The 22,435-nt window shown below is 32.9% G+C and overlaps 1 long non-coding RNA gene across 2 annotated transcripts in view; it reads right to left on the bottom strand.

Annotated features, from left to right (window-relative positions):
* Window positions 1-18,959: 18,959 nt before the first annotated feature.
* Window positions 18,960-22,435, bottom strand: part of LOC112945155 — a 120,557-nt gene continuing 117,081 nt past the window's right edge. For both annotated transcript variants that reach the window (XR_003248963.1, XR_003248964.1), the window contains exon 4: window positions 18,960-19,062. This is a non-coding gene — a long non-coding RNA (uncharacterized LOC112945155). The remainder of the gene's footprint in view (window positions 19,063-22,435) is intronic.

Genomic DNA, 22,435 nt, shown 5'->3' with positions numbered 1-22,435 from the left:
TTCATTTTTACTTCAACTCATTCAGCATTTCTGGCCTTGTTTGTGTCATTAAATATGACATTTTCACATTTGGAAAAAAATGTCAGRCTATAATGATATACCTACTGCAGTGTACTGCCTCTACTAAACAGAAATCATGATTGACTGACAGCTTGGATCTCAGAAGGAATAATTTTCCGTAAATAGGAAATACATAACTTTCATTAGTGGGTTTAAAATATTTGGAAAAAGGTAAAGTGAAACTTTTTTTTTTCTGTTTTGTGAATCACTAATCCTTTCTCTGTTACTTGCCTTTTGCCATTTGTTTTAACATTATGCCAATCTATGGTCACCACTGACACTGTGCTAAAACAACTCATTTACCACACTTTGATTCAAGTCAAAGAACCATATCACTCACTAGGCAAAGTGACATGTATTAATCATGGTTCTTTTCTTAAAGAGATTTATTCATATTATTCCTTTTGAGTGCCTTCAGTCAATAGGAAAGTAGAGGGCGTGATAAATGAAAGATATTTTAGAAAAGAGTTTACTACAGAGTCACTGCTCCTACCTCAGTCTTYACATAAGGTCTTCTGTGGAATTTTTACTCCAGATACTTTTGTGACTTTTATTATTATGTTTTTAATAACTGGAAGGAAAGCAAAGCCTGGAGCTTTAAACAATTGAAAGGAATGATTGAAATGGTCAAAATTGCACTTAGATTTTTCAGAGTCAAATTCACTGCCATGATTAAATCTGTAAATCAGGAATAAGTTACTCATTCAGAAATCTGTTATTATTGATAAAGTAAATTGAACTTTTCAGTCCTTCATGCAAATGCTGCTCTTACTGTGATAGTCTTGTACTTACAGAGCTAGAGGCGATGTTCTTTGTTAATATACCACTACTGAATGAGGCTAAATAATAGTAACAAAGTTGGTGATTTTATTAAGTCAGAAAATATATTTAAAACCACGTTAGATTTTTAAAGTTTATTGTTAGGAGACAGATATGAGATTACTTTTACTAAAATTGCAATGGGAAAGACATTTCTACACGAGTAAAATCTTCAAGATTTTTAAAAATTAGGACCACRTCAACTTTTTTTTTAAAGAGTTTAAATAATTATATTTTTAAAAGAATTTTATTGATATTTAAGAGACATTAAACATGTTTAAACTATCATAGCTTACATTTTTAAACACAATTCATTTTGACATCATAACAATATATCTTATTCAGAAAACRTAATTGTATAGTTATTCATTTTATATGGACATCCCTGTCTGTATTTTCTGTTTCCATTTAGCACCATAGATTCATAGAATCAACATAGGTCAATCGGCCCTGTTCCATGAAGTATAAATTCCCCAGTAATCTCAGGAAATAAGTCCCCATGAGGATACACATAGAGAAACTCACATTTCTGTTCAGAAAGAAGACAGTACGCAAGGAGTCGTAAATTTGTTTTTAAACATACTAGAAGACATTAGGCAAATTTTACAGATTCATGTCTAAGATTTCAATCAGCTAATTTTTTGGAAAACTGAATTGAAACAGGCAATCTTTCCCGTATACCATCCGCTAAATTATCTGCTAACCATACAGAAAGATTTCTGTGATAGCATATATTCAACTACAATAAACATCACATTTATCATAATATCGGAGAGTAATTCCAGTGGCTGTAGACATGAAGAAAACTATTCGGTTGAAAGAAAAAATAGTCAGTGCAGTACAAACGGAGTTCAGGAAGAAAATGTATTTCATTGTAAATACTGTTTTCTGTGATATTATGTATTCTGTGATCTTTTTCAGACCTGTGAAAAGAGAAGAATAAATGCAACCATTACAATCCACTGAATAACATATCTCTCCTAAAAATTTTGTATGAATCATCCAGTCCTTAGAAATTCTGATAACAAAATTTTCCTTTATATATGTATCATACACAGACATTGTTTAGCTAGAAACCTAGTGTTATTTCTTTGAATTACTTTGGAGAAAAGTAAAAAGCTAGGAGTATATAATATGAACTGAAGCCTTTGGTCAATATGAAACTTTTCACTTAGTGTAGTCTTTCTAAAGGCTAAGTTTGGTATACATGATGCTCCTATATTCCAAACAAAAATAAACTTAATCATTTGGAAAAGCAGATATTTAACATCAAATAAATAGTAAATCTTAAATACATAAATAAACAAATGACCTGCAATACTCACATTAATATACCATTATACTTCCTTAAAATTCAGTGTAGACATAGACACAAATTCAAGATTAGAAACAGTAGAAACATTAGAAACATCTTTGGATTTTGCATTTAGAAGTGTACTTGTCTTACAACAGAAAATATATTGTTCCAAATCATACACCTAGTTTGGAAAGTTTTCATTATATTGCTATTGAAATCAACGAGAAAATTTTAAATTTTTTCTCTCATGCAGTCTCATACTAGTCTTCAGGAGAATAATTCTGTAGGAACTTCCTGAAGTTGAATAAATGGAATAGCATTCTAATTTTATTTAAGGCTTACACTCAGGGAGAACACTGCTAACTTCATTCTATCAAAAAAAAAAAAATCCTAATTTCTGGGACTGGACAATTTTTGATTTACATTTTAATATAAAAGCCATTTTTATTTAAAATAAATACACTTAATTTTCTGAACAAATTTATTCAGTCTTTGTACCTCATTTTCTCAAGCAAATTTGTTCCTTTACGTAGAAYAGATGATTTGGAAGACCTAGAAAGGCTAAGAAAGACTTAGATCACAGGTGTAAAAAATTTTGTTGCAAGATTCTTCTTCYTCACATTACCAGACTAGACTGCCCTTTCTTCAGAGGGAACCATTCTGGAGTGGCAGTGGGTGATTTACTGCCTTTTAATTGCTTATACTGTCTTATTTAAAAATTGAGAAATGCTGGTGAAGTGTGTTAAAGAATCCAGAAATAACCAAAGCATTTCTTCAATCAATATATCAGTTTCATTTCTTTCCCAAGGAAGTATCTATCCACTCTCAATTTTTCCTAGACCGTCATTATTGATCTTCCATTGAGAAAAGAAACATTTACTGGCTCCCTCTGATGGTCCAATTTGGAATTATGTGATTTCCTATTCTGATACAATATTTCATTTATCATTTTTTTTTGACAAAAGTTTTTCTTAGATGTACAAATATCATGACTTCATTCTTTCATATCTCTACTTTTTTTATTTGTGACAGAGAGATCATGAGGTACTTTTTCACTTTATCTTTGGTATATGCCTATATGTCTCTCCAGTCAGCCACTAGCAGATCGCTAATACTTTATGGTCTTGAAATTGCAAATTAGTATTCTAGGGCTTTCTCTTTCCAGGTTTCCATAGCAACTCTTGTACAGCTTATTCATTAGAAAGAGTTCTGTTTAATTGATCTCCTAATGTATTGCTTAATAGTAACTGTTAAGCAGTCTTTTGTTTCCAGGTCATATTTAGGGTTCACATATTTGCATAAAAGCATTTCATTAGCTGAAACCAATCATTATTAGTAATTTTCTTTTTTTAGTTTAAAATAACTAAACCCTCATTGAGATTTTCTGAATAGCAAATATTTATATCTTGCTGAATGGGTTTTCTCTGTGAGCCTGGGTGCTTTGTTTCTCTGAGCAGCAAGAAAATTACAGAGCTTCAAAATGTTAATCAGAGAAGACAAAAAGAAAGTGCTTTTTTTTACAATTGAAATGTAAATGCACAGTGACGATAACTATAGGCCACCGGCAATATTTGATGACAAAGTTGTAATGGATAAATATCCTTTAAAAATCTAATGCATTGCCCAACCTGAGCAGATTGGGATTTTTTTCTATTATGTATATAATGATTTTCTGACATCTTAGGCTATGGCAGTTAAAAACCTCAGAGAAAAATTTTTGCGATCTAGTCTTGTCCAAAAGTCTTCACTCTGAATATTATTGCAGTGAAATATAATTAGCTCACTTGGTTCTGCTTGAGTTACAAGCTGATTTTCAGCTGCCTGGAGTATGAAAATGTCAAACAATTCACCCAGAGTCACATGATAAAATTTAGTCTTGGCAATAGAAAAATTGTATCTGTGCTTTGCCAAGAACAATAATTTAAATTCATTTTGGATAATAACTACTGTGGAAAATAAAATATATAATTTCAAGAAATTCCTCCTAAAAAACCTTCAAATGAGTAAACTCATCAAACTTTCYGAGGAGCTAATGGAGAGTTTGGAACTCATACATAAYGTTAGATTCATTTTATACATWCTTTGAGTTTATTTCAATAATTAAAGCTAATTGATTTAATAGGTGGGTATTCTAAAATAATGTTTTATTGTTTTTAATAGTCTTTCTCCTTTTTTTCCAATGCTTTTACTTCATGTTTTTCAAGATATGCTCACAAACATGAGAGATTGATGTTTGAATTTTTACTGAGTTGTTTTCTAAATATAAGGAAGTRTCCTTAAGAACAGAACTTAGAGAAAAGTCATATGTAAATAGAAAACATTGTATGCCTCTTAAAAGAATTCTTCAGATTTGCAAAAACAACTGGATTTCTGATTAGCCCACTTCCATATTTTGAAATTTTAAAAAAATGCAGTGTTGGAAAGAAAATTTGGAGTCTATAGTGAAAAGGGAAGGAAAGGACACTGGGCTGACTGGTTTTATACCAGAAATAACATTAACAATTGCTTTTGCTATTAATGTTGAGATTTCATGACAAAGGTATCAAGAAAGAAAAATTACTGCCATTAGTATTTATGATAAATCATATGCCAAGCTTAGGTCACAAACTTAAAGCCACTGTTACAGCCTATAGTTATCTATATGAAAGAATGCTTATGAGTATTTCTTGCCCATTAATAATTTTAAAATAGGAAAAGTAACATTTTTTTTCAGAAGTTCCCAGCAACTGCCCATCTATACTCTGCTATTGTCTAAAATATCTCTATGGGGCAAAGCTAAACCAAAAATCTTTCTGAGAAGCTCAACTAATGGCATAGAAATTGRGAAGAATAAATATGAGTTGGAATAATTTTGTGTATATATAAAAATAATATTTATATGTAGTGTTATTGTTTCACAGAATAGTATTGAATTAATAAGTAAAAATACATAGAAAAAAGGAATAAATATCTAATATATATGTACATAATAAAATTTATTCTGCATATCTTTAAAGGATTATCTTTAAAGTCATGTATGGCAGCAGTGAATTAAGTTGTRGAGACAGGATCATAACGAAGTTAGGATATAGTAGAGGGAGACTACTTATAACATTTATATATTTCTAAAGGTTTATGTTTATATATTTAWCTTTATTTATATATATTTATCTATATATAAAAAAATAAACTTTCAGATATATGGAAGTTAAAGAAAGATTTGTTTTAATCATGACAGCACTTCAACAAWTTTTCCTTGTACTTTAATATCAATGATGACAGTCTCACCAAAAAGCATTCACTTATATTTTAAATTACTTCTAATATTACTTCTCCAATATTTTTTTTTTTGCTGCTCAAAAAGCTTTCAAAAGACTTTGACAATAGTGATAGGGTAATAATATTACAGTCTTCGTTATTGACCATCTGTTCTCCGTTTTAGAAATCAGAGTTGTGAAACCGGCCTTAGCAGTAATGTGCTAGTTAATTCAGGACAATCAAGATACTGAACAAATACAATGGTTTAGATACAGTTATACTTGCTTAATATTGTTGTTTTCTTCTACAAAGAGGGAAAGACTCAAGAAAGAAATGAAGCACGAAAGAGGCAAAGATGCAGGCTCATTTAGCACCTTYCTCCCAACACTACTCTTGAACTGCTGATGTGTGTGTGCTCTAGGMTGCCTCAGTAATTTCAGGGCTTGGCAACTGCTTCTGTGCTGCTACAAACAGGAAATAAACTATGGTTGCAGACAGTGTTCTTTCACTGCAATTCATTTTCTCTGTGAAATTCAGTAAGCTACTTTCAGTTTGTTTTTGAAACTAAAAGTGTGTGTGTGTGTAAAGCAGGWTGATAGAATACAGGTACTTGGCTGTCTGCTTGTGACTTCTGGCACGAGGAGGAAGGCTCCTATTTCACCAGAAGAMTTGCAGCTTTTCACTCCCTATTAGCATTGTGAAGATGCTAAGGCAATTGCTCTAATAAGAAATTTGTTTACAATTGCAAACTAATTCAGGGCTAGGCTGCTGTCTTGAGTGCCACGTGGATCATAGTTTTTGGCCAGAAAGCAATTGAAAAATTTTTGCTAGTTTTTTTTTTTTTTTTCCCCACAAAAAGAATGGGTAGAAAATATGAAAGGAAGTCAAGATAACTGTTGCTTTCTATAATGTTGCTGCTTTAAAATATGTGAAGTATATCAGTTGCAATTATTTTTCTGAATGACTTTCTAATGATTACCTTAATTGCACTGCTGGCAGAGTATGCAGTTTTTATTAATCAATAAGACAATGATCCTCATAATGAGTTTATACAAGCAGCAACTAATCATTATCTCATCATTAGTGTCTAAATCTGTTTCCCATTATTGAAATCCACAATGCTCTGTAGGTTCCCAACAAAGTTTTACATGCATAGTGTATGTCCCAGTGTAGCTGTTTAATTTCCTTATTAGCTATATTGCTCTGAACAGGATATATAAGACATAATAACAAGTATTAACAGCATCCACTATTCCTTTTGGCATGGTTCAGTGTTGACTCCACAAAAGTCATACTTAATGCTGTATGTATGTCCTAATAACATAATATGTATTTATTTTGTTTTCTCCCTTCTTTCTTTCTTTCTTTTTTTTTTTTTTTTGCCTAGCATAGATAAGATGATGGATGCATAGAAGTATAAAATTAAAAAAAAAAAAGAGAGGATTCTTTGTTTTCATTTAACTTCTAATAATTTTTTCTTTACATTTTTATCACTGCTGATTAAGAAGACCTCTGCCACACTTCAAGATACTATTCTGCATAAAATGCACATTGCATATGCAGCAACTACGGAGAACCTCTTCTGATRTTATTCTCCCCCTCAGACCACTGGGAAGGTACTTAGAACGTTCTGGGTGAATTTATCAGCCTCTGTGCTGTTTCRCATCGGAACTGGTTAAACTTATTCAGCCTCAGATTGACCAGCTGGCCTGGTGGGACTGCTGTACTGTCCCCTGACCCTTTCTTTTGGTCTGTGCTGTTGTCACCCTCCCCTGTTAGGGATAGGGAGGTCCGTTACACAGATGTAGGAAAACAGAGCTACAGCCACTGTGTTCAGTGTCTTCAGCCAACTCCCTTTTTATTTCTATGGTCAAACTGATTCATATCAGAGATGATATGAATCCATTTGTTACATGACATCATTGTCACCTCTCAAAAGCCTGAATAAATGTAAAAAGAATGAGTAACTGATCTGCTCCCAAGTTCTCATGTGTGGCTATCCCACTCTTTGCTACTTGCTCACCACCAGGGAATGTTTTTTCTGAGGTAAACTCTCCCTTGATCTTATGCACTCTCACCTTAACTCAACAACAACAAATTGTTTTGTCCTGCCCCCCTGCACTTACAGTCCTTGTAAAATCATTGCTGTGATCAGTTTACTACACATGCAGCAAATATCAGTATTAAAAGAGTTTTTCTGGGATTTCTGTCTCCTTCCATAGCCAATAAATTATTTATTGTCCTTATTTATTCTAATTTTTGTTCATTTAGGTTCCTTTCCCAAKGTGTTATTCATAAGCTCTACATTTCATTCAGAAAGACAACTAGGATCATCTCCATCCCACTTAAGGAATCAGTGGCCTTTTCTGCTTGCCTGAGTTCAGCATTTACTTTGCCTGCAAGGTAAAARGAAAAAGAGTGAGAAAGAGAATAATGTTAACTACCTTTGTAAAAAATAGTTTGGAGAAGATTTAAATCTTTGGTGTTTACAAAAGTTAACCTATTAGGTTAATGATGTATCAAGAAATCATGAAAATTTAAAGTGTCTTAGATAAATAACTGAATTATCCGAATGTTAATAGAAAAGAATAATAATCTCTCTAGAAATACATCTATTTTAAACTGCAAACTCTCATGTTTAAGAATCAGATTTTAATCAGATTTGGCACATAAAAAAAAAATACTTAATTTTGCAAAGGTGGAAGATATGAGCCTAACTTTTTAATCTAAGAAGTCCGTACCTCCAAATCTTCAGCTGTAATACAAGTGATTGAAGTCGAAAGACCAACCTAAAAAGGTAAAAATCATATAGAGAATAAAGCCAGAGAAAAACCTAAAAACCTCTCCCTTTGTGTCAAAATAATGTATCAGTCACATATGATGTTGATTTAAAATTACATTGTAACTGAAATAAAAGCTATCTTACAAGCAGAGAGATATATTTGAATTCTGTTCTTGCCATCTGGAACTCCACTTCTCTAAACACGCACTTTTTGAATTAAAAGTGTCAATCCATTAGAAAGGTAATGGACTGACACTTTTCATCCAAGAGAAAGAAAAAACAAGTGGCATTAAAATAAGCATATGTTTTTGCAGGTGCAAATGGCTTTGGAGCTAGAAGATAGTTATTCAGTGTGTAAATAATGCCATTAATGGTGAGGTATTATAAAACCTTTGAAAGAAATGTCTACTTTGATAATTTTGTTTCCACTAAGTAATTTAACCAAATTTTCTGAGTTTGGACTCTAGTCTGCTCCAGGTAAGAGCATTTCCAGGTGAAAGCATTTCCTTTTCTTTAGTGATGAATTGCTGGCCAGTGAGGTCATGTCATCAGCTTAACTCGACAAAGTCCATGTACTGGGCATCTAAAGAAAGATGAGGGTCCTGTCAGAAAGATATAAACAAAACTTGAAGTTGTTTCAAAGCCAGGGGAAGTCTGATATGGTACTGAGGAAAGACAGAGAAATTGGTGTAATAATTCAGGATTAGGTAGGATGAGACCTGTCTTTCCCAGGAAAACTAGTAATTTTTCAAATGTGATGGCATGACTACTGATGTTTCTATTCAGCTTGAGTAGTCTTTGCATGCAATTTGTATTATTTGTACATGTATTATTTGTACATGTATGAATGTTCTTTGAAAAAAAGTTGTATGTCAGCTATATTTGAAGAAAGAAAATAATTCTGAAAATAAATTTGTAATAAATTTATTTGTAATAAAAAAATGATGTGTGCTTAGATAATTCTTTAAGATAAAGGTTTGGAAAATATTGTGAGTTTTTTGTTCAGATTAATCTTAATAAATATATTTTTCTGATGTAAATTTTTTTTTGAAATTTGTTCCCCAACTACTGATTATCTTTTATTCCTAACTGAGAAGCACTTAGTAGCCCAAAATATCGAKGTGCACATTGCAAAAGCCTTAGACTTTTTCCATGGATGGAGATATTTAGAGAATAGGGATGCTCAGTACAAAAAGATAAACGATATTATATGATATGTAAGGTAATACAAAAATAATTAAGTGTAAAGTAAATAGCCTTGTGGCATTTTAAAGAGCAATTTTGCCATCAGGCTTATTTCATTCATAGCAGGGTAATGTCACACATCTCTTTTCAAGAAAAGTAAATTTTGGCATTTTTACATTCATAGAACTTTCAGGAGTGARGTCAAATCACATGAGGGAAAGAAATACTGTTCCCATATTCATATGAATGTGCAGTAAATCTTTAATGAATTTTTAACGAATATTTCATTATGACTCAAGAGAGAATTTAGAAACTGTGTATGTTCTATCTCACACACAATATCCTTTTTTTTTTTTTAAAAAAAAAAAAGGCCTTTCTTTCCTTTCTTCCTTTCTACCTCCTATGTATTCTGATAATAACCCACAGAAAAAAAATGTATTCTGATCAGCCATTTGTCTTCTTATACTGTCAGGTTAAAACATTTTAATGTTAACACTGATATCTACATAATGATGAAATAGTTAAAGTGAAAAGTTTTAACCTTTTTCTCTTTGCATTCATAATTTATGCTATTGTTCCAAAAATACATATATATTTTATGGTGTGATGCATTTAAGAAATAGATTGTTTGTGTAGTTAGTGCTCAAGAGTGATATGATCTTTAAAAAGTCTGGTCCTGTAGCAATTTTTTCATGTTACTCCATAAATTGCACTAACACATGAAAAGAATAGTGGAAAAGTCAGCGAGATAGATAGATAGGATAATTGTGTCATTAAACATTAAAATGTTAATAGGAAGAGCAATCAGGAGAGTGGAGATTCTTATATCACAGATCATGAACTCAGCTTTCTTCTAAAAAAAAAAAAGCTTCTTTTGAAATAATTCAGAGGTTTGCCAGAAACAAATTTATATTGCTGTTTTTCATTAAGAAGGTTAAAGATTGGGATCACCCAACATTATACAGCCATGTGCAGAAACAGGCAGACATATCTGAACTTAGAAGTAGCCTCCCTGAATCTACTCCAGGTCATGTCCAGCAGAAAAATGAAGAAACAAGAATAGGAAACRGGGGAAAAAAGTTCTTCCCTTTCCCCTTCTCTCCTCTCCTCTCTAGCTAATAACCCAGCTACCAAAACAYGAAGCTTTCTTCCATTAATTTGTTTAATTACTGTTATAAGCCTATTTATAATTCCGAAATCCTGTCAATACCAGAATTGTGTCAATAGGTTCCACGATATATTGTTTTCAACTTATAAAAAAAGTGGGTTTTTTTGTTTGCTTTAAAATTTGTGCCTGACAATTTCAATAGATATTTCCTACACAATCTAATTAAATAAAATGCAATTAACTCTTTTCTGTTTAATTTTCCTGAATTTATAGTCTCTGTCAWATTATATCTCTGTCATTATTTTTCCCAACTTGCAGAATTTTATATTTAATATTTCCAAGTCTAGAAGCTGCGACATAGCTCTGATCATCCAAGTTATTCTTCTCTTGGGCTCTTTCTAGATTTAATAAGTTATTTTGAGGTTGTGAGGCAAAACTATATGAAACAACCAATATGTAGATAGAAAAYCAAGTAAAACTATACATTTCGTTTTTAGTTTACAATTGGACTTCAAAGAATTTCAACAGATTTGCAAAGCATATTTTTTCTTCTGTAAAAGCTGTGTTTTCTGTTTGCCATTAACACACTTTTCAGTATGCATTTGCTAGTCTTATTTGCAAGGAAATTTTGCACTATTTTGCACTCTCGAATTTCTAGTTTGTTGGATCTTAAATCCTACCTTAAGTCTTTATTGAAAATCCACATCATACTGAACTATCTCTTTGATACCAGGAAATTATAAGAAATAGTTCATGCTATTTTATAAAACTCATAATTGAGTATTCATCSTTTTTCATTGCATGGACTTGCTTTCAATACGGCACTTCAAATTTCGATAGCTTTATTCAAAGGACTTCCTATGGCATAGGGTAGAGGGTAGATCCTTAAACTAATTAGTGATGAACTAATTTAGATTCTTTTGAAAGATTTKTCTATATACATATAAACCTACATACCACCCCTGTAGGGTTGTGCACCCCATACAGAAACAAAACAGTGTAGAGTTTTGGAATGTGTTAAAATAATCTCATGTTAAGATGACATAATTAATAGGACCCCAGACATGGAGGTAAAAAAAATCAGGTTCACATCAAAATTTTGCAATAATGAGGAAAAAGAAGGGGCAGGAAGCTAATGATATAAAGGAAAGAAAGGAAATGGGGGATTCCAACTCCTTTTAGGAAAGTTATACAGTGAGTAAAGTTTGGCAAATAATACTTGTCCATGTGTATGATATTAATGGAGAATATTTATTTTAGCAGTGCTGAGAACAGTTCAAATTTGTGTAAAAGATTGCCCCCTTAGTTCTGTCAAAACTGATATCTATGAAGATTATCTGATATTAATGCTGAGAGTCAGAGAAATATTTCTGAACAGATTTGTAGCAGAAAAAGCTCAAGAATATATTTTATAAAATAAATAACGTTATTATACTGTCTCTAGTGCTCTTTGATTCTTCAGCTTTTGACAAATTGAGGTTAATTGATAAAACAAGAAAATATTGGGGGATGAGTATCATTCTCATTTTCAAGTGCTATGCCAATAAATTACTTGCTCCAATGACACTCAGCAGGTAACAGAACTGAACATAAAATCATCTCATAATTCCCTAAACAAATGAAAAAGACAAAAAGACAATTTGCAAGAGGAAGTAGAAYACCTGAATTAAAATACTGCTTACAGTGGATCTCTTTTTTCACATCAGTACACATTAAATAGATTCCATGATCTTTTCTGTATATGAGGTCTAACATATAACAGGTTTTGTTATAATATTCAAATCTAACAATAATTTATGATACTGTGATTTCAATTGCCTACCAAACTGATGGGGTACAATACTATTCAACATAAAAAGGACTATTATATTTTGACCCTAGATATTAAACAATATTTTCAACACATGAAGTAGTGCACAGAAACATATGAATGAAGTTTTCTATGTGTATGTCAGAGAATGAGTCTCTGCTGCCTCTTTAAGTTCCATGTGATAAGAAATTGCTTAAATTTAAACTTAAAGCTCATCACATATATAATCTTTAAATGAGAATGTAAACTCTCTCAGTGACATATAAACATATAAAACCCAGATGCTTAGCTTAAAGTAAAAAAGTTGTATTTGCAGGTCCTAGAAGACCTCTGGATTGGATACTGCAATCAGCTGGGAAACGTGTAATAGCCAAATAGCAGGCTATTTCCTCCCAGTGTTTAATCCTTCGCTGACCTCAGYACCTGAAGTGCTACTAATAGTAATATGGGATTTCACAGTTAGTCCTATTTTGCTTGAGTTTATCTGCATGATAAAGGTAACTCACCTGCTTTAAAGGCTTTTACGTACATATAAATTATGGCAGAAAAGTAACATTGTGCCTTTTTGTGTCACTCTATGGATTTGCTATAGAGAATAATAGTTGCTGCTTGCTTCTCAGTACAAATACTAAGATATAGTAAAACTTACTGTCTTCTAACTCCTATTTCTATGAATAGGATTTACAATATCATTTAAGCAATAGAATTGCAACATCTCATCCTGCAACCCAACTCACCTTTTCCCTGTCTTGCTTTGCCCTATGCATAATTCTAAACAAACTAGTTAAACAGTTTATGGCTATTTTGTTGGCAGAGACTTTCAATAATAAGCTGAAACTCTGTGCAGTCTTAGCCTTCACTTTTATTTTTATTTCACTGAACTTAGGGTTAACCAGGCTGTAAGAAACATCTGTCCATTTTGCATAAAAGTCCACTTTTGATGTAGTATCTTTGGATGGACTATTGATCCCAAAGCAACATTGAGCAGTGTTAATAAAGAGACACTAGGCCTTGGACCCTATCAAGAGAATCAAGAGTATCTCCCTAAAGACAATGACACTGCAGATTAAAGACACTACTGTAATAATTAATTATGCCATATATAAATTCATTTCTGTATTCACATGCTCTAGGTGTGCCTGCTTGAGCAGGAAGGTTGGACTAGATGATYTCTAGAGGTCCCTTCCAACCTCAAATATTCTGTGATTCTGTGATTCACAGCCTGGAAATCCAAAGCTAGCTACTTTCATAGAAATTTTTTTACTTGTTTTTACTTTAAGTGGTTGAGTTCCTGGCATGCAGTGAAATTGTTTGAAAGAAATGAGGCCTATTCTGTTGTTTTCTTGCTCTTAAGCAATTTTGTTTGAACTCTTCAGTATGCTGTCTGTATTTGCCTGTAACTGATGGGAAAGATTTCTCCTCCTAACTTATGCTTTACAGCACTAGTGCAGATACCTTTTTTTGCAAAAGGTGTGAAGTAAGTGATAACTATGAAAGTTCCCAGATTAAGAGAAGACACATGCTGACAGGAGTCAAGGAATTCTTTGTCAGGTAAATGTCTCAAACTTCTGCTTCTACTCTCAATCTCTTTCTCTTCTTCTTTTACTTTTGCAGGCAACAGCTGGTACCTTTCATTCTACAGCTAAGTTGCCAACTGTTAAATGATTTTGCAGCCTATCAATTGTGGAGTGATTCCTTCTGCCTGCTGATTTTCCTTAATGTTCCAGACCTCTCAGGGCTACACTGTTGCCATAGGACCATAAGAAATCTGTCTGTCAACAGGTATAGAACTAACACAAAAGTATATTTTAAAAATCTATAGATGTAATGATTTAAGGGTCAAATTCAATTTAAGCATAGGCAAGCATATTTACCATTGACTCCACTAGGAACTTCATCCATTTCTGGTTGGTTTGGATACTGCTATATTTTAACCATATAAATATTTGGAAACCAAAAAGGAGAGTTGCCTGTCTTGCTTTAATATCTATAACTACATTGAAACTAAGAGTTGGGGGAAGGACTAAGTGAGGGGAAAAAATAGCTAATTTAGTCAATTATCATTGTTTAACTACCAAATCTGATGATTATGACTCCTCCTTTAGTATAAGAATACAGACACAGGACATGTTAGTTCATCATCTCCAGACTGAATTAAGTAGGGATATGTATGCTGAGCCATAAAATCTATTAATTCCTAAATAAGATGATGTCACATCACTGTCAGCTTTTARTAATCATTTCTGTTTTTTAGCCAGTAGTCTAGGCCACTGAGAATTTCTAATATGTACAGCTTAGCTATATAAGCTTGCACGACCATCCCTGGCCTATGAATATATCTGTATTGCCAGCAGAAAATCAAGTTTATTGATTGTGTAAGAGCTGAAAATAAAGTGTTCATTTAAAGAAAATGTCTGTGAACTAGAAAAGTGGAGAAGAGTAAACCTAAGGTCACTGAACATTTTTGTCCATTTTGAAAAATTATTCTGTTTCTCTAATCTGTTCACATATGATCTTATATCATCTAGGAATGGCAACAGATTTGAAGATCTCTTAAACAAATCACTAGGTCGAGACCAGAAATTTCCCTAATCTATTTTTAGAAAAAAATGTAGTTGCTTAGACCACAAATTGAGAAAGAAGTGAAGAAAATTATGATTTCAATTCTCACTGTTTAAAGACTCATGCTTAAGGACATTTTCTTAAATCTCTTTCCTTTCTATTTCCTTTTTCCAGGGTTCCTTCCCATTCAAACATCTTCCTAGTTACAAGAAGTAGCTACACTAGATGGTGAGCTCTTTTGCATAGGATAGCATGCTTCTACTATTGCTATCTGGATAGTTACAGGGACTCCAGTTTGTGTTTGAATTAGCCCATATATCTCAAATAGTAGCAACACATTGGAAAGAGCATCTCCAAGCACAGCAGAGAGTTTTATGGCCAAAACTTATTTTTTGTTTATTTTCTGTTGGATCTGTTTGCACTTTTCTTGAAGAAGAAATCAAATTATAAGAAATTTAAAATAGAATTTTATTAACATTGCTACACAAGATTATCTTTAGTATCAGATGTCTAAAGAGGCGTATTTTCATGAAGGTTAATGAAATACTCATTAACCAAATTTTCATCTGTAAAAATGGACTATGATGATACAACATAATATGTAGAACCTTTGCAGGTTTATTTATTGCTGTATAGTTGTCAGTGAGAACAACAGGTCCATATTTGAGCAAGACAGAATTCCTTGTGCTTTGAGAATGTGCTATGCATGAGAGGACCAGCAGGCTCATCCCTGCTATACCTYCTCCTCTCTGTGAGAGGCAAGTCTAGAACATGGCATATTACCTAAAAGCAGATGTCTCATATATGTTTACCTCATTATTCATTTGTTGCCTTCTCCACCAAGAAAGAAATACACTGTGAAGGGGTCAGAAATAAAGGGGCAAGTCAGGGACAGTAGCAGGAAAGTAAAAGAAAAGAGAGACGGAAAGAATTTTGAGACATAATGCAGGGAATGATGAGTTCAGACAATTTTACATCTAGCTTTTAAGTGTCTGAAGATTTTCCACCTCTAATTATTATTTATTTGTAATAGTATTGCTTTGGAAGCATGCACAAGCTAGCAAAAAACATTGCKAGTGCTCTTGATTTACCAATAGCAAAATGTTTCATGATAGTTTCATGAAGAAAATCTTTACTATAAAAACATGTGAACTCATATAATTGGGTGAGACATACTCTTTTGGAATTTTATATACATGATGTTTTAAGTATGTTAGAGACCACTAGAATCTCTAACTAAGTGTAGATATGTCTGGATGTGTATACACAAATATCAAAACAACCAAAGAAATCTGCTTATATTTATGCGAACATACAAGCACAGATGCATACTTTGTTATCTATGTATTTGTTACACACAGAGTGACTAGTCTTCTAATTCTAAAAGAAAAAAGTCTTATTGAAAGCCAGTGTAAAGTTAAGAAAGCAAACTGTGGTATAAAAGCAATAAAAATAAATAATAATAATAATAATAATAATAATAATAATAATAATAAAACAGTAAGCAGAGTATCTATATCAGCCTTCGTCAGAGTCTGGCTCCTATTTCTTCTTCTATTTTGTTGTGCTACAATAATAACAGACCCTCAGGAAACAACAATTTTACTTAGCACAGTTCTTATTCAGAGAAACTCAATCTGTGCTTTATCTTTGAATGCTGTAATAGGAACACTGGGATGAACTCTGGTCTTCTGTTCACTTTCTTTCAGTACTTCAGCATTTTAACCTTTCTTTTTCCAAAGCCAATTTCTCAAATGCATGAGGTGATTAATGAAAGCAGCTTTCTCCTRTGTCCAACAGTCATGTGTTCATCTTGCCCATCTGTCCTTGCATAATTATCATAGTGCTGCTCATGCCAATATTTAGGACCATGTCAGCACTTCTATTACAAACCCCAGTTTTCAGGAGTTTATAATAAGGCTGGTGCACTTGGCATTTGGCCGGAATTAAAGAGAGCTGAAAATCACACAAGTCAGGGCACTGAATCCAAAACATGAGCAGTGATTTGTTTTGGGCTRGGCTCCGTATTTGGCAAGAAAGAGTGGCCGACAGCAAGTGCAAGTGAAATAAAAGAGATCCAAGAGTCTAATAGTACTGCTGAGCTTTGCATAATGTCAGAGAACAGTGCAAAAGCAGGTCCAACTAAGTAAGAAAAGCTTTCATAAGGCAGCCAAATAAGGTTCCATTTCTGGAAAGAGGCCAGTATGGAGAAAGAAAAGMAGAAGAGGTCTCACAGAAGGGCTGAGTATGTAGTGCTCTCAGTGATCTTTGAGTGCCAGCTCATTTATTCATGGAGAAATCCCCTACACAGAGCCATGAATACCTATGTACAGTTCTGCAAAGGAGGACAAATTAGTAAGGTATTTGAAGAAAAATGAGTACGTTTTCAAAAGAGATTGGTGATTCTGAGAGCTGAGCCACTGACAGTGGAATAGGCTTAATTTTGTACTGTGGTATTTAGAATTTTCTAAACTCTAAGCTCCTTTGCACAGCTAGAACTTGTCACTCGAGCAGTACTTTTTAACTCTTGAGTGATTGAAACCCCCAAAACCCTAAGACACATGTGATTATCCAGATTAACAATGAGTGGAACAATGGAGTAAGGCATGCAAATTAAGGTAAAATATGCAAATTAGGCTGTGWGAGCATATCATATTTAGTATTTTTTACAGTCAGAGGAAGTTATGGCATGTAGCAAAGGAAGAGACAAAGGAAAAAAAAGATTGATCTTTAATAAAGAAGAGCTAGCTACAGGCTGAATTAAATGCTTCTAGATATCCCAGAACTAACTGTGTAATAAACACAAATAAAAGAATTTCTAATCTCAAGTGCTCACAGAGACAGTTGTATGAATTTTCATGGGTACAGGAGGTCACAGGTTTGGCTTTGCACTGGGTAGTTAATATTGTGCCAACTTTTGACTTCTTGGCAAGGCTGAGGACTGATTACGCTCCAACATACCCCTCAGTATATATAATAGTATACCATTCTCAGTATATATAATAGTATACCATTCTTCTTTTTTTTTTCTGTAGAAGTAAAAGAATTTAAAAAAAGGTAGGAAATTTGAGAGACAAATTTAATTTCATATCCATAGAAAGCAAATCTCTGAATATAAAGAAGCTAAAATACAGTCTGAAGTTACTATGTGTCTGCTGTTCCAACTGTGTTGACTAATGTYCATTATCCCTACTCTTAATTTTGAATGCCTGTACATTTGCATACTTGCCGGTACACTTACTTGCCCGTATAAGTGAACAGTTACTGTTATCATCTGGCATTGCATACTTTCTCCGATTTCATACTGTCATTCATTTTCATGTAGCATCATATAGATCACTGACTATGGTATTTTCTTGCTTTTGAGCAATTAAAATTAAGTCCTGCTACAACAAATATTTACTTACATCAAACAAAACAGTTTTACTCTAAATTTTGAAATATAAATTAAATTGATAGTTGTCTTATTCATTCTCTGGTGTAATAATATCTCCAAATACAATAAATACACCAAATCAGGCTAATTCTTTTTTATAACAGTGACAATATCCTTTAAGATGTTCTTTTTAATATATACTTATACATAAGTAGTATATATGAAAGAAAAGTAGCTACCACCATGTTTGAACAACTACTTCAAACTGCTAATTTTCCAAAAGTCCTTGTTTAGAAGCATGTGCTTCTAGTTTTAGTGCACAGCAGTTGAACATTTTGGAAGAAGTGGATTACTGTCATTGTCCTTTGTTCACAAAACACAATAAAAGAAAACAAAAGAAAATAAGCCTGTAACTAGATGAAAGAAAGAAGGGGCTATTTACACCTGGGCTGATATTTGTTTATCGACTATATTAAGTGCTCTTACAGCACATGAGCACTGTCATAGCGACAGAGAAAAAAGTTGTGCTGCTAGGACATAGTATTTTACCCCAGAAATGTAAATTTTCTCACAGATGATATGTGGGGAGCGGGGGAAGGAAATTCAAGTCTACCCTATCTCTGCGACAAAATTTTTCATTACTCTGGAATCAGGGGAGCAGCAAACATTATGAAATCACAGTTTTACCTTTCTTTTTCTCCTCTTATAAACTGGCAAATGTAGTCTTCATAGGGATGACATCAGCTTTCCATCTGGAGTATTTCTGCTAAGGTTCAGCTTCAGCCTTATTGACAGTTTTCAATCAGTCCCCTCCCTTATTATTCACCTGGGACAGAGAAGAAAGAATATTTTCTATGGAGTTCATGTGTGCAAAACCCATTCTAGCTCTGTATTTTGTAAAGTGAATGTGAGAGAGGAGACAGATGAATAAAAAGCAGGAGAACTTGTTCCAGTAGGAGTTAAAGTAAAATGAAGAAAATATAGAAAGACAGTGGAGAGAAATAAAACTAGCTTTTCCCCCTTTCAAATCTTGATACTAGAGAATAGAATAGATTTTACTATAAATGACTTTGTCATGTTGCTATATATTTTATTCCATTACTGTATAGTTGATGCCATTTAAAGGTTCTTTATTTAACCACTGAATGGAAGTAATAGAACTGGAAATGTCAATTTGCTCTTCTAGTGTACTAGTGAATTACAACTATGTCAAAGTCTTGTGATTTTTTTTATTATTATTTTATTTTTTCTCTGCTGCCTAATTTTGGGGATACACATATGTTGAGAAACACTGTTTAACAAAACCACATGGCTGAGACCAGACCTTAAAAATGTAAAACCCCAAATTTAACAAATTTGAGAAGTCATTAACAACTGACTTCAGAGTTTTACTGTCACATGTTAAAAATGAAAAGATATCATCTCATGCAAATTATTATTATGGSTATAAATGATTATTTTTTCATTGGCCAAGAAAAAGTTCCATTTACTAAAATAAAACACCCAGATCTTTCCACAGTAACTTTATATTTTACTGTTATTTTAAGTATTAYACAAAATGCCGTAGAATAAGAGCACTATATCTAGGTAAATTTTTATTATCATAGCCAAAAAAAAAATGGTTGTACAAATTAATAGATTTATAATATATATATATAGTATAAACCATAGATATATATATGAATTTTTATATATATATACATAATATAGTATAAACCAATGATTTTTCTTACTCAAAACCATTCAAAAGTCTTTAAAAAAATCTTTTTAAGAAAAAAACCTTGAGGTGAGTAGAATAAAACTTCTACATAAAGAATTTTCCACTGAAAACTAAAGCAATGAAAGTTATGGTCTGTACATATACTCACTGCTAGTCTAACTATCATATCAGTATTTATTTTTTCCAGTTCCATTCACTCCAGTGGTCCTCAGACAGTTCAATGGTAAATACTGGGTCATAGGCACATGGGCAGTCTCACTTATGGCACAATGTGTGCACGGTAGCACATCTTTCTGTAAAGAACCCATAGTACGAGTAGGAAGGTTTTCTGCTTCTTATTTCATAAGGTGAAYTGCTCACAGTTGTTCATGTGCTCAGTGGTTACAGCAAGATTATTTGAAGCTTCAAAGACTCCTTTGACTGTAGACAGATACCTGCATTTATGTGATTTTTGTCCACAAGAATATTTAACAAAACTTCATCAGAGATTACAGAATACTAAGGATTTTATTTTGTCACCCRTAATCTGAAAGCAAGGTCATTAAATTGAGAATTGGAGAAGCTGAACACATCCATGAAGTATTACGACAAAATAATATGTATGCATGCGTGTCTATGCATGCACGTGTGTGTTCTCAAGTATCCAGATAGCAAGAAACTCTCTGCAACTATGTATAACGTCCATGGAGAAAACAGAAGAAAAGGTGAAGATGAAGAAACATTTTTTATGCAATTCACATTATATGTAGAAAGGATTTCTTCAGCATATTTTTTTTTTTTAAGAGACTGGTATCTTTTCATCACTAATGTTAGAAAAAAGAAAAAGATTAAAAATATTCAATCGATTAGAAATCAGGAGCAAGTTTCTTCACCAGGTCTGTATTTTGGCATTGAAACGGTGACTGGAGATAGCAAAGTGTCACCGTGTTTGCCTGCTGGCTTCTAAATCAGCCAGAAAAACTGAGCCGTTGTAAATGGAGTTATGAAAATTTCTGGTAATCCTGCCTTGGAAAATTAAGTTTTAATAGCTACAGGTTACTGCCAGGTATCAGTAGCCTGCCTTCAGGGATTCACATTGAATGGAGTCTCTAACACTAAAGAGAGCTTTGGTTTGACGGCAAGAATATAGCTGCTCAAAAATAAATGATCGTTATAGACCATTAGTGGAAATAACCTAATTTTATTTTACTAGCTGCTGTAAATATTTACTTTGACAACCCCCTTTATCGAAGTACGAGGATACAGTTCTGTGCATGATAAGACTGAAGGTCAATTCTTGTTTAATAAACTCCAAATAAAGAATTATGTGATATATTGTACACATTTCACATCCAGTGATATATTAATGCATCCTTGCACTCTGTATAATCAGCTCAAATTACTTCCTTTAAGGAGACAGAGATTGTTTCACTTGCATCATTTTTTTAACAATTTAAATGCACTATTGGTCAAATGCCAGCAATACAGCTAACATTTAAGGTGAATATTGTATTAGATCTATTGAATTTTGTAATTTTCAATGGCTTAAAGATAAAGGAGAGATAAACAACTTCAGCTTAAACTGCAACATAGCTTTTAAATAATTACCTGTTGATACTACAGTTAAGTCCAATGCCAGAATTGTCAAAGTCTAATACTTGGAATGTTGTATTCAGCTCAAGCATATGTTTCATTATGACTACTCTGTTATATTTTTCTGCTTGCCTATTTATCCTGCAAAATATCACTGAATGTAGGCCATGTTACTACAAGGTGCAAAATATATAAATATAAGCATTCCCAGATCCATATCTGTCTCTCTATTTACCTATCCCCATTTAAAGAATTCTCTTTTTTTCCCCTGCTTAAAATCTTTCCTTTTCTTTTTTTCTTTTGATTTTCATAAACAATTGTTCCAAATTATTGGTTATAAATATAATTGTAAGAAGCCAGCAAAGATTGTCCTTGATTTACTGTGAGCTTTTACCGTGAGAATACACTGAGCTTTAATGTACAGGGCAAGACATGAACCCTTGGCAATTGTTCCTGGCATACAATTTCTATTTTAACAAAGTAAAGCCTATATTCTCTGTATACTTTTATGAATCCAGTTACTTTCTGACATTAGTAATAAACTACTATCCTTCAGTCTACTTAGGCTTGTTGAAAGACTGCTAAGAAGTAATTTTGAAATACTGAGGACCGTAACTTCACACTGATGCCCTTTCCTAGAAAATCCTTTYCTTTTTCTAAAGAAATTTAGCTATGTTTACATTGCAGTCAGGAGATGTTAATATAGAAACTTTTGAGCTAGCTGCATCTTAGGTAGTTTGGATACTGACATGCAGTAGTCAGCAGTTCAGCATGGAGCTCAGGAGGGACTGCTCACCTGAGAGTATGGCTATGTTTACAGGTTGAGTTATGGCACGTAATGCTATAATCTGTGTTGTGCTCACTTCTCCAAAGAGATAGTTTGCTTAAATATGTAGAGATCTCATTT

This window comes from Nothoprocta perdicaria, unplaced genomic scaffold, assembly GCF_003342845.1.
Source record: "Nothoprocta perdicaria isolate Ctin4 unplaced genomic scaffold, notPer1 scaffold_1, whole genome shotgun sequence".
Classification (NCBI taxonomy): domain Eukaryota; kingdom Metazoa; phylum Chordata; class Aves; order Tinamiformes; family Tinamidae; genus Nothoprocta; species Nothoprocta perdicaria.
The sequence above is the reverse complement of the archived record's forward strand: the minus strand, read 5'-3'. Positions and strand labels throughout refer to the sequence as shown.